We start from the raw sequence: 12,581 nt of genomic DNA, 5'->3' as shown, positions 1-12,581 counted from the left end.
TTTCTAAACTCCGTTCACATCATAGCACACATAGAAAATGGTAACAGTGGTATGGTACACTGGGATGCAGAAAAGAGGCTGCTCCTGGTTAGAGATGACTGACCCAGGAGTGGCCGGTGTGAGCAGTTGGGTAGGCAAAGCGACACACCACTGCAAGGGTGCTGTCGAGTTGTAAGAAGTGTGAAAATTGTGCACGAAGCCGGGTGTGGTGGCGCAAACTTGTAATCCCAGCATTTGGGGGGCTGAGACAGGAGGATCACACTTCAAGGACAGCCTCAGCTACTTAGTGAGGCCCTTTGCAACTCAGTGAGAGTTTCAAAATAATAATTTTGTTTCAAAATAAAGAATAAAAGAAAGGGCTGGGGGTGTAGCTGGGAGGTAGAATGCCCCTGAGTTCCATCCTCAGTAACACACACACACACACACACACACACACACACACACACACACACACGAAATAAAATTGTGCACAAATTAGCTGTACATGATTACCCTGGGCCTGAGGGTTTTGGCTGCCCTGTCTGTCTCCCCTGGGGGTGAGATATTTACATGTTTGCACACTATGACCCTTTTTTTTTTTAGCACATCATTATCTGGGAAGCCTGTGACCAAAAGAAGAGGTTCCACCATTTCATATGAAGTCTCATGGAAAGATACCTGAAAGGGTAGAGAGGAGGGCTTAGAAATCCATATTTAGTTGGGTGTGGTGGCACACACTTGTAATCCCAGGATTTGGGAAGGTAAGAGAGGAGGATCCTGGTTCACGGACAGCCTCAGCTATTTAGTGAGGCCCTTTGCAACTCAGTGAGAACCTGTTTCAAAATAAGGAATAAAAAATAGGGTTGGGGGTGTAGCTTGGAGGTAGAATGTCTCTGGGTTCCATCCCCTGTACCGAAACAAAACAAAACCCCAAATTCACAATTTACAGAGATCTGGGGATACAAGGCTCATTCTAATGTGATATCTCTCCTCTCTTCTCTCTCTCCCCTCCCCCCCCCTCTCTCTCCCCCCCTCTCTTCCTCTCTCTCTCTCTGTCTCTCTCTCTCTCTCTCTTCCCCCCTCTCCCTCTCTCTTTCTCTCTTGCATATACCTAGTGAAAAATCTTGACACTGTCAAGGATGCTGGCCATCAGTGGGCAAGCTCAGCGGGCCTAAGGATTCCAACAAAGAGAGGAGGTGATTTGCTCAGATTTCAAAGGAATAGGGGAACTCATCCAGACATAATTTAATATTTATTTAGGAGCTGCCGTGGTGATCAGAGGAGAAAGGCTGTCCCAGAAGGCAGAGGGAGGCGGGGGTGGGGGGCTCTGGTTAGGGCAAAGGAGAGAGACCCTGGAGGCCCAGCGAGCCTTGAAAGGATGCTGTAAGAGAAAGAAATAAGGCAGACTCAGCCCAGACTCTTACAACATAATTGACTGCAGATCCAGACATCCCGGAGGGGCCGCTGGAAGATGCTAACAGGCAGGAGGAAGAGACTCGGGAGACGTCTGCTCCCTCCTCGCCTTACCCGGGCGATGCAGCTGTGTCTAGTGATAACGGCGATGGTGATGCTGACGACGACGACGACGACGACAACGAAGGGGATAATGATGTTCGCACACGTTTAGGACTAGTGCATACAGGCAGTGTTTTAGGGACCACACTTCCATTGTTAGAGTGGGGGCTCATAAACACAAGTGAGGAAATAGATTGCGAAGAGGAGAGGGCACTTAACTTGCTCAGGGTCACACAGAAATGGAGAGTTGGGGTTGGTCTAGAACTCAGGTCCTCGCATTTTGACCTGCTAAGCACCGAGGCTAAGTTTAACCAGCCTCACTGCTTCCTGTACTGCCCTTCCGCAGAGCGCCCTGAAAGGTATCAGGTGATGGAGAGATTGGACAGAAATTCCGCAGCCCTGAGGGCTCTATGTTGCAGCCCCTGGAGAGAGAAGGAATAGTTCTAATGGGGCACACATCTGTATTCTGGGGACCAGCTTTGTACCTGGGAAAGAACTCTGTTTTCCAGCATGTTTTGAAGACAGGGTGTCCTACAAGATGTACGTGGTCGTTGTTGGCTGGGCCTCCTGGGACATACCATTAAAGAGAGCTGACTTAGCTAAGAAGTAGGCGACCTTTTGTCCTTTCCACGTTCCTTCTTTTCTTAGGTGAGATGCAGATGTGATGGCTGGTACTCTAGCATTTACCTTTTGAATATGAGGTGATTTTGAGGCTGAAAAACCCTAGCATGATGGCTCATACAGAGAAAAGTCTAGCCATCCACACAGCCGTGAATTGCTTATCTTTGGGGTTCTTTTTGGTCATAAGAAAACAATAAGCCTATATCTTGTGGTTTTTTTTTTTTTTTGTGTGTGTGTGGTACTGGGGATGGAGCTCAAAGTCTTTCTACCTCCGAGCTATACCCCCAGCCCTAGTTTTTATTCTTGAATTTGAATCAGGGGCTTACTGAGTTCCAAAGGGCCTCACTAAATAGCTGAGGCTGTCCGTGAACCGCGATCCTCCTGTCTCAGCTTCCCAAATGCAAGTGTGCGCCACTACCATGCCTGGCTTCCTGTATCTTATTTAAGTCCTGTTATTTCCTTTTTTTCATTTCTTTTTGTGTGTGTTACTGGGGTCTGAACCCAGAAGTGTTTTATTGAGCGACACCCCCAGTCCTGTTTTATTTTATTTTTTATTTAATTTTTTTGCAAAGCTGGGGATGGAACCCAGGGGGCATTCTACCATTGAGCTACACAACCCTGTCCTAGTTTTTATTTTTTATTTTGAAACGGGGTCTCAAAAAATGAGTTGCAAAGGGCTTCACTAAGTAGCTGAGGCTGGCTGCGAACCTGGATCCTCCTGTCTCAACCTCCCGAATGCTGGGATTACAAACATGCGCCACCATGCGCAGCTTAAAAAAATTTTGAAACAGTGTCTCACTAAGTTTCAGAGGATCTCACTAATTTGCTGAGGGTGGCCTTGAACCCGGATCCTCTTGTCTCGACCTCCCAAGTGCTGGGATTACAGGCATGTGCCACCATGCCCAATAGCTCCTGTTCTTTCCGTTTAGTTAATCTACATGGATCCAAGCTCCTATTACTTTGGTAGTGGTGGGCACTGCACTGTGTTAAATACTTTATGTACCTTATCTCATTCTTGCTCTCATATTTATGTAGAGACTATTTTAAAGAGGGGCAACTGGGCTCAGAGGGCCACACAAGAAGATCTGAACCCAGTACGACCAGTTTCCCCAAACCACTGCTGTTTCCATGGTGTCGTCCCAAAGACAAGAGGTCAGGATATCTGAGACAGAACAGTTAGCACAAGGAACACATCAAAGCCTGGAGACGGGAATAAAGGGGGTGGACTCCCGGGATTTCAAGACACCCCACAGTGTAAGTAGAGGATTCAGGTATTCAGTAATTGGGAAGAACACTTTAGGAGCCAGAGGACAAGGGGGAATTTAAATGGACCCTGACATGACTGCTTTCAGAATTATTGGAGCTCTTGCTCCCAAATTAGACTCACCATTTTGAGAACAACACAAGCTAGGGTTAAAAGAGCACTTCCTCTGGAAACAGGAGCTTGGGTACAGGGGTGGCCTTGCTTGAGACAATGAGAAGGCCACCGAGACTCTGAAGCCTATGTGTTTAATAACTTTAGTTTGGGACCTCTCCAACACCTCAGGCTGAATGAATGATGTGGCAAAAATGAAGGAAGCATCATGCCTGCTTATCTCCCACTCCCTTGGTCATCGTCCTCCTCCTCCTCTTCCTCTTCTTCCTCCTCTTCCTCTTCCTCTTCATCTCCTCCTCCTCTTCCTCTCCTCCTCCTTCTCTTCTTCTTCTTCTTCTTCTTCTTCTTCTTCTTCTTCTTCTTCTTCTTCTTCTTCTTCCTCTTCCTCCTCTTCCTCCTTCTCCTCTTCCTCTTCCTTTCCTCCTCTTCCTCTTCCTTCTCTCCTTTTCCTTCTTCTCTTCCTCTTCCTCCTCCTCCTCCTCTTCCTTCTCCTCTTCTTCCTCTTCCTTCTCCTTATCCTCTTCCTCTTCTTCCTCCTCTCTTCCTCTTCCTCCTCCTCCTCTTCCTCCTCCTTTTCTTTTCCCTCTTCTCCCCTCCTCCCCCTCCTCCTCCTTCTTTCCATTTTGCTTGTTTCCCTGCACATATCCCAGGGCGCCCAGTGCATTTATAATTCATGGAGCATTACACGCCTGCCATGCCAGCTGGGTGCGTGCTCTGGTGTATAAGGATGAACGGCCCCAGCGGCAGCAAGTCCCGGGCACTCACCGGGCCCCCTGCTCTCCCAGCCAGGCCTCATTTTACCCAATTTAAACCTCACAGCAACACTTCTCCTCAAGCCCTTAGTATCATCCCCATCTTAAACATGAGGACACAGGGATTTAAGTGATGAATAGTAAGTGGTGGGCTAGAATTCCAACCCTCACGCCCAGGCTGTGGTACCTCAAGGAGCAGGGGATGTTGGACCAGGGGCCTCCTGCACACTGTAGTTCTAAGTCACCTGTGATGCCCTCTCTAGGTGCTAATGCCGGCTCCCTCCACATCTGCTGAGCCAGCACCCCAGGGAATGGGGCGGGCAGGTTGATTTTTAACAGCTCCTGGATAATCCCGATGCACACTCTTGCTTAAAATATACTCGCTGTGATCCGGGCGTGATGGCGCACGCCTGTAATCCCAGCATTTGGGAGGCTGAGACCAGAGGATCGCGGTTTGCAGACAGCCTCAGCTACTTAGTGAGGCCCCCTGCAACTTAGTGAGACCCTGTTTCAAAATAAAGAATAAAAAATATGGCAGAGGGTGTAGCTCGGAGGTAGAATTCCCCTGGGTTGCATCCCCAGACCCCCCCCACACACACACATACACAAAATACACTCTCTGTGTTATGAGATCCTATTTTCAGTTGCCTCTGGGAGACAGATAGGTGAGTCACATATATGATCATAATATAACCATATGGATACATATGTATAAATATATGTATATATACACATATGTACACACATATGTATATATAAACATGTCTCACATGTAACCATAAAAAGACCAGTGTGTAGGTCACATATAATCATGACCATCACTATAACATGTTTGCATGTAGGGATGCAGAGATTACGGAAAGAAAAGATGCTGAGCAAGCACACAAGAGGGCCCCCAACCTCTGACTGCCACCATGTGTGGTTGCAGTGACCATTTAGACCTGACGAGGTCCCTCACCCCTGGCCTCAGTGCGCCAGCTACAGAGAAGTAATAATGAAGCCGGGTATGGTGGTGCTTGCTTCTGATCTCAGTACTTGGGAGGCTGTGGCAGGAGTATCGCAGATTCGAGGCCAGCCTTGGCAACTTAGTGAGGTCTCAGCAACCTAGCAGGAATCTTTCAAAATTAAAAAAGGGGGGAGCCTGAGGGTGTAGCTCGGAGGTAGAATGCCCTGGGTTTGATTCTCCAGTCCAGAAAGAAAGGATGGAAGAAAAATAAAAAGATACTGGGCCAGGTGTCGTAATCCCAGCAATGTGGGAGGTTGAGACAAGAGGATTGCAGGTTCGAGGACAGCCCAGGTAACTTAGAAATGTCCTGTCTCGGAGGTACATAAACAAATGTATCAAAGTAAATCACCAAAGAAGCGTGGGATGGAGGGAGGGGGAGGAAATGGAATGGGGGCTGGAGGAGGGCTAATTGAATGATGTGTGCTTGTATATCCTCTCAAGTCTTGTACTCCAATGTGATTGATATATGACTACAATGCACCAATTTAAAAAATAAATTAATAAAAAAAAAGAAATATCCTGTCTCGCCAGGCGCAGTGGCGCATGCTTGTAATTTCAGTACTTAGGAGGCTGAGACAGGAGGATCGCGGTTCGTGGACAGCCTCAGCTACTTATTGAGGCCCTTTGCAACTCAGTGAGACCCTGATTTAAAATAAAGAATAAAAAACAGGAATGGGGGGGCGTGGAGCTTCGGGGTAGAATGCCTCTGGGTTCAATACCCAGTACCACACAAAAAAGAAAGACCCTGTCATCTCAAAATAAAAAATAAAAGGGCTGCGGATATAGCTCAGTAGTAGAGCACCCCTGGGTTCAATGCCCATTATTACACACACACACACACACACACACACACACACACACACACGGAAAGGAAGAAAAGAAGAAAGAAGGAAAGAAGAAAGGAAGGAAGAAAGAAAGGAAGGAAGAGAAGTACTAAGAGGAGCTAAGTCTTAGCTATCAGTGGTTTAGATTGGGTTTTGACTTCCAAACTCATCGTGTTCCCGGGAAGAATTTTGTGATATCATTAGTTGGAGTTAACTTTTGAAATGAGAAATTTCCATGAAAATGCTCAGTCCTTCTAATAAATAAATATAATGAACTCACTGAAAGCTGAACCAAAGAGATCACGCCGCTTGTGTAAACTAATAAAAAAATATTTAATCATGGGGTGCAGTCAGTGGGGTGCAGGATGAAGGGAGGTCCAACAGGCGTGCCTGGCTTTCTGGGGTGCCTGCCCCCCAGTTTAGAGCATGCAGGAGCTTTAATTTGGCCACACAGTTCTCTTATTCCGAATTAAATTACCCATCTAGCAATATTTAAATTAACCTTGAGGCTTCCTGGAGAATATAAAAGTTATTTTGAATTATTTTCACTGCCAGAATCAGCACAATTCCCTTCCCAGCCGGCTCGGTAGGAATTCAGCGATAGAGAAACCAATTTTTAAATTAATACAATTTTGTGTTTGTAAGGAAGCCATTATTTTTAATTATCGGGCATTTTCCTCAGCCTGGCTTCCCCAGTTAATAAAACTCAGCTATTTAGCACAGTTTTTATTTTCGCGGAGGCAGGCTTTGGGAAGCAGTTTCTCCTGTGGAAGTCCCCCCCCCCCCCTTAGAATGTTTTGATCCCACCAAACACACGCCTGTCAGGAGGAGGCTCATAAAAAACCCAGAGGAAAGGAAGAGCTGTCGTCCAAACGGCCCTGCTGGGCCCCTAACCAGCGACTTTTACTCAGCTCTGGGGGCAGTGACAGGAGCTGTTGATTTGAGAAACACGAAGGGGGGAAATTACACCGGGCTGGATCCCCTCCCGGAGACAGAACTGTAACGCAGCAGGAGAGAGTTCGGTTAGACCTACAGAAGAACCCTCTGTCCATTCTGCGTTGAGTCTGGGAAACCCAAAAGATTAGCCAGGGCGGTTGTGTGATTCCCCGATGTTTAAAAGCAGCAGCGTTCAAGAGTTCAGATATTCACTTCCCCAGAGGGAAAAAGTTGGGGAGATGACATCTTCATCTCCTTTCTGGGTCAGTCCGCAGGGATTTAAAAATCAGCTCTCCCTAACTCCCCTACAATAAGACTCAACACTACCCTGGGATCAGCGCTTGTGCAGACAAAACAACTTGCTATAAATTTAATATTAGCTTAAATAATGCATTATTAGAAGGGTGATCTTCTGCAAACACATTAAATAATGTATTCCCCTGGCAAACATTATTTTCGGATGACTTGCTGTTTTGGGTGGCGGAAGGTGCAAAGGTCTGAGTCTGAGTTGCAGTTTTGACACCCACGAGCTTGGTTACCCCAAAGTCGCACCTCCATCAGCTCGTGACTCGGTTTCCTCATTGGTAATGGCCTCTGAGATCCTGGTGGGGTGGGACTTTGTCTTTTTTTTCTTAGGGTCCCTGCTGTTTTGCGGGGTGCCTGGTCTCCATGCATACTTGTGAATGAGGCGGTCAAAAGAACAAACACGTGAACTGCGCCATCTCCCCATCTAAAGCTCTAACGTGGAAGAACCAGGAATAGGAGACATGACTAGGGCCGTCTGGGATCGCCAAATGTCCACAAGGCTTGCTTCCAAGGGGCAATTTTTTTTTTTTTTTTGTGGTACTGGGGCTGGAACCCAGAGGCTTTCTACCTCCGGGCTATACTCCCAGACCTATTTTCTATTTTATTTGGAAACAGGGTCTCACTAAGTTGCTGAGAGCCTCACCAAGTAGCCGAGGCTGGCTTTGAACCTGTGTGATCCTCCTGTCTCAGCCTCCCAAGTGCAGGGATTACAAGCATGTGCCACCACGCCCGGCCCAAGGGGCAATTTGAATTGCTCTAGAATGCCCCTGGGTCGTGGAGTTAATGGGCGGGGGGGGGGGGGGGGGAGGCAATGACTTTTCAGGACGACAACTTTAAAGTCCTGTTCATTCATTTGGTACTTACTGAGCACCTACTAGGTACTTGTTATTGTGAAGGGCATTTGAGACAGAGCAAGGCAGTTAGGCCGCATCCCTGCTGGATGCCACAGGTCAGAGGATAGCTGAGCCAGAAACAGAGAGCATGGGTGTAGGAAAGAGAGTCAACAGAGGGAGGGCACTGTAGGAACGGAGACAGGGTGAGCCAGCACCGGGGTGAACGAGGACAGTTTTCCAGCCCTGGTGGGCGCCTGAGCACGAAGCTTCCACCTCCTCTTTCTTTGGTTCTCAGCTTAAATGTCATTTTCTTAGGGCATCGTAAACCTAACACATATATTCTGTGTTATCCCTACCCTGTGTTTTTCTACCCAGCAACCACCACAGTTAATTTACTTGTGCGTGCATTTTGCTATTATCCGTTCCCTCTTGCTAGCGCATAAGCTCCATGAGTTCTTCACTTTTCCACCATAACCATCCCAAACAGCAAGTTGCCCCAAAGTCACGTGTGCCTGCGGGATAGGTGGTTTAATGTGTTTACAGAGGCTCGCCCCGCCCATGAGGTTGTTTAGAATAGTAAGTTGACTGCAAGTCATTCCGTAAGCACAAGTGCTGCTCACAGTGTAACGCTGACACTTGTCTGTTTGGTTCACCAATGTGCACAACGTGTCCAGTACAATGCCAAGAACATCGTGGGTATTGGGGAAAATAGAAATGGTCAAGTGAATGTGGTGTGGTAGGAGGGGTCAACTCGCTCCAGGCTTTCAGGATGACTCATGCGTGCTAACAGCCATGCAGAACTGAGCTCACTAGTGTGTTGACACGTGTGCACACCCATGTCCGCCCCCACCTTGCTCCTATGTCATATGCTTTGCTGCATAAGTAATGATAACACGTGCTAGCTTGTAAGCACAACATTGTATTAATTATATGGAAACCAAAACAGAATTACCAACTCCCAGTCTTCTGGGAATGCGAATCTCCCTAATACCAATATTGCGCTGGAAGATTGCCTTGGATGCAATTTTTCTTTGGTTCTGCTTACCTACACAAGCAGCTGTTTCTTGCTTTTTGCGATCTCTACGTAAATCATAATCAGAAATAAATATCCTCAAGATGGTTATATGACTTTCTTTTTAAAAAGAATCGGGCACAGAATCGGGCACAAAATCCATTTTAGGAAAGAGCAGAAGTTTACAATCTTAAAAGAAGGGGCTATTTTCAGTTTGCTCTCCCAAAAGCCTAAGAACAAGGCCTGCTGCCGGGGCACAGGGAGCTGTAGTGCACTAAAGGATCCGCTGGGCCAGGGGCTGGCTCCATCATGAGGCCGTGGAGGCTTGTAGGATGTAGAATAGATCTGGAATGTGTGTGTTTAAATTTTAGCATCTTTTCCTCCTTTCTTTGGGCATAGCACTCCTTTTATCTAAGCCTTCTCTGTCTAGGAGATTTATTGAGATGTTCATTACGAGACACAGGTGCAAGCATGTGACCTCAGCCTGGCCAATAGCAGATTTTTGTCTCTCAGACCAATGATTGGCCCAGGGATGTGAACTCTATCTATGCCAGGCCAATCACAGCTCTTCTGGGGGATGATTATAACGATGATGATGATGATGATGATGATGATGATGATTTTTGTGGTGTGGGGAGTGAACCCAGAGGCATTCTATTACCAAACTACATTCCCAGCCCTTTTTAAATTTTATTTTATTTTATTTTATTTTTTGCAGTACTAGGGATGGAACCCTAGGGCATTCTACCTCTAAGCTACACTCCCAACCTTATTTTTTATTCTTTACTTTGAAACAAGGTCTCACTGAGTTACAAAGGGCCTCACTAAGTAGCTGAGGCTGTCCCCGAACCGCGATCCTTCTGTCTCAGCCTCTCAAATGTTGGGATTACAAGCATGTGCCATCACACCCAGCTTTTAATTTTTAATTTATTATTATTATTATTATTATTATTATTATTATTAATAATTTTTGGTGGTACTGGGGTTCCTGGAAGCCCTTCTACCTCTTAGCTACACTCCCAGACCTATTTTTATATTTTTATTTGGAAACAGGGTCTCCTAAGCCAGCGCGTGCGGCTGGCTTCGAACCTGCGCGATCCTCCTGTCTCTGCCTCCCAAGCGCGGGGATTACAAGCGTGCGCCACCACGCCCGGCTAATTTTTTATTTTAAAACAGTCCCACAAAGTTGCCCGGGCTGAACTTGAACCTGTGACCCACCTGTCTCAGACTCCCAAGGACTGGAATTATAAGCGGGAGTATACCACCATGCCTAGCTTGGTATTCTTTTTCTAAGTAGAAGTTCTGTGGGGAGACCTGTGTCCCTTTCCTCTGGGTTCCCTAAGCCAAGATGACATACGCCTGGGGTCGGCTTTGGTCACGTCTGCCTGGGCCCTCATGTGAAGAGGCCATCGCCCGTACTGTAGGAGAAAATGGGGCCAACTGCCAAGAGGCACACTGCGGGGAGATGAAAGGGGTGTGAGACAGAGGAAAGGAGGGAGCTGCCAACTGATTACATGTGGGGAATTCTATGGCCAGCGCCCTCTTGTGTGGCCTGTTAGGCGAAGCCACTCCGAGTGCACCTCCTGGATTCTGCGGTGGGAAGATTCTGGACTGACACAGTTGTGTGCATTTGTGAACTCACACCTGCTTGGGGTGGTGGAGGATTGCACGCTAAGCTCCTTCAAGGAGGACCCTAACGAGGGCACACTCATCACACTGCCCTTAGTCCCGCATGTCACAGTATCACCACCCGGCACGTGTCACCGGGGCCGCAGAGGTGAGGTGGCCCCTGTGCTCATGGGGCTTGCAAGAACTGTGGTGCAACTGCTTCATAGATTTCTGCAAAGCCAGAGAGAGAGTGGAGGAAGGAGTGGGGGGAAGGCTCTTGTGAATGACACATCTTTGGGTTGCATAGTGACTATCTTCCCTACATCAGGTTTGGGCCATGAAGAAGGCGCTGATCTCTCTCCATTTCAGGGCTGAAGTGCTGCAGGGCTTTTGGTGGAAGGCGGTGGTCATGGTCTCTAGCCCATGGAGGAGTGGTTGGCCCTTTCTCCTGATAAGAGTCATCTCGGACTGAGGACTGTGGCAGGAAAGGGCAGGAGGGGTAGTGTGCGACTGGCCCGGACCCAGTGTGCTGGCTTCCCTGGGATTTTTTGGTCTTCTCTCAACTATAGGATGCTCAGAGTCTTGGGCCTCACGTCCCTCTCCTGGCCAGACCTCAGGAGCTTACCAATCCCTAGGAAAGTTCAGGCCGTTTGGCTCCAGGCATGGCACCCCCAGTTGCTGTGTCAACCTCCAGGATCTCCCCATCCCCCTGCTAACCATGGCGGACAATCTGTGCGTTCCTGCTAGTACATGGTGTTGCTAAATGGTTGCATTTTAAAGTTTTCTTCTAGTGGGTGTGGTGGGGCATGCCTGTAATCTCAGTACTTGAGAAGCTGAGACAGGAGGATCACAGGTTCAAGGCCAGTCTTCAAGCAACTTAGTGAGACCCTCAGAAACTAAGACCATGTTTCAAATAAAAAATTATTGCCAGGTGTGGTCGCACGCTTGTAATCCCAGCATTTGGGAGGCTGAGACGGGAGGACTGCAGTTTGAGGACAGCCTCAGATACTACTTAATGAGGCCCTCTGTAATTCAATGAGACCCTGTTTCAAAATAAACAATAAAAAACTGGACTGGGGATGTAGCTCAGAGGTAGAATGCCCCTGGGTTCCATCCCCAGGACCACAAAAATAAATAAATAAAATAGGCTGGGGGTGTGGCTTGGAGGTAGAATGCTCCTGGGTTCAATCTCAGTACCCCCATTTTCCCCCTGAAGTTTCCTTCTATTCATTTCTCCTTCCTTCCACAAGGCAGGGCTGCAGCCCCAGAACCTTGGGCCTCTGTCTTGGGCTTTACTCCACCACACAGGCTAGACGGCCCCAGCCTTCTTGGTCCATGTGAAAACAGGGAGACCCTCAAAAAGCCAGCAGAACAGCATGACTCCCAAGTCCCCCTCTCTCCTTCTTTCTCTCTTTCCTGCTATGACTTGGTGTCCAGCTTGGATTGATGCCAGAGCCTCCTTGGGGGCCCTCTCCTCCTTGTCTATTTTCCCACACTCTAGAGGGCACCAGAGAGATCTTTACGATGCTGCAACTCCCAGCTAACTAGGCCCCTGCACAGCTCCCCTCTGTCCTGGGGGTGAATGCCAGCCTGGCACGACAGTCCCTTCCACGTGCTGTCCCCGGCCAACCCACTCTTTCTCTGCATCTCCCTCTAATGCACCCACCTTCTCTCCAGTTTCGCTGAGGTCCTGGAAGTTTTCTGGAATGCCATGCCCCGTTTGGGCTCCTGGCCTTTTCTCTGGTCATACTGTTTCTGATTACCTCTTTCCTGTGTCTTCCCTGGCTAATTCCCACTGCTCTTCAGAACGGGTT

At 48.0% G+C, this 12,581-nt stretch overlaps 1 protein-coding gene across 7 annotated transcripts in view; it reads right to left on the bottom strand.

Annotated features, from left to right (window-relative positions):
• TENM2 (teneurin transmembrane protein 2) overlaps window positions 1–12,581 on the bottom strand; it is a gene marked incomplete at both ends in the record, with an annotated part of 986,019 nt that overhangs the window by 14,801 nt on the left and 958,637 nt on the right. The window lies entirely within an intron of this gene.

The sequence above is a fragment of the Muscardinus avellanarius genome (genome assembly GCF_963383645.1).
Source record: "Muscardinus avellanarius genome assembly, chromosome: 7".
NCBI classification, from domain to species: Eukaryota; Metazoa; Chordata; class Mammalia; order Rodentia; family Gliridae; genus Muscardinus; species Muscardinus avellanarius.
This window is presented reverse-complemented; position numbering and strand designations above follow the sequence as displayed.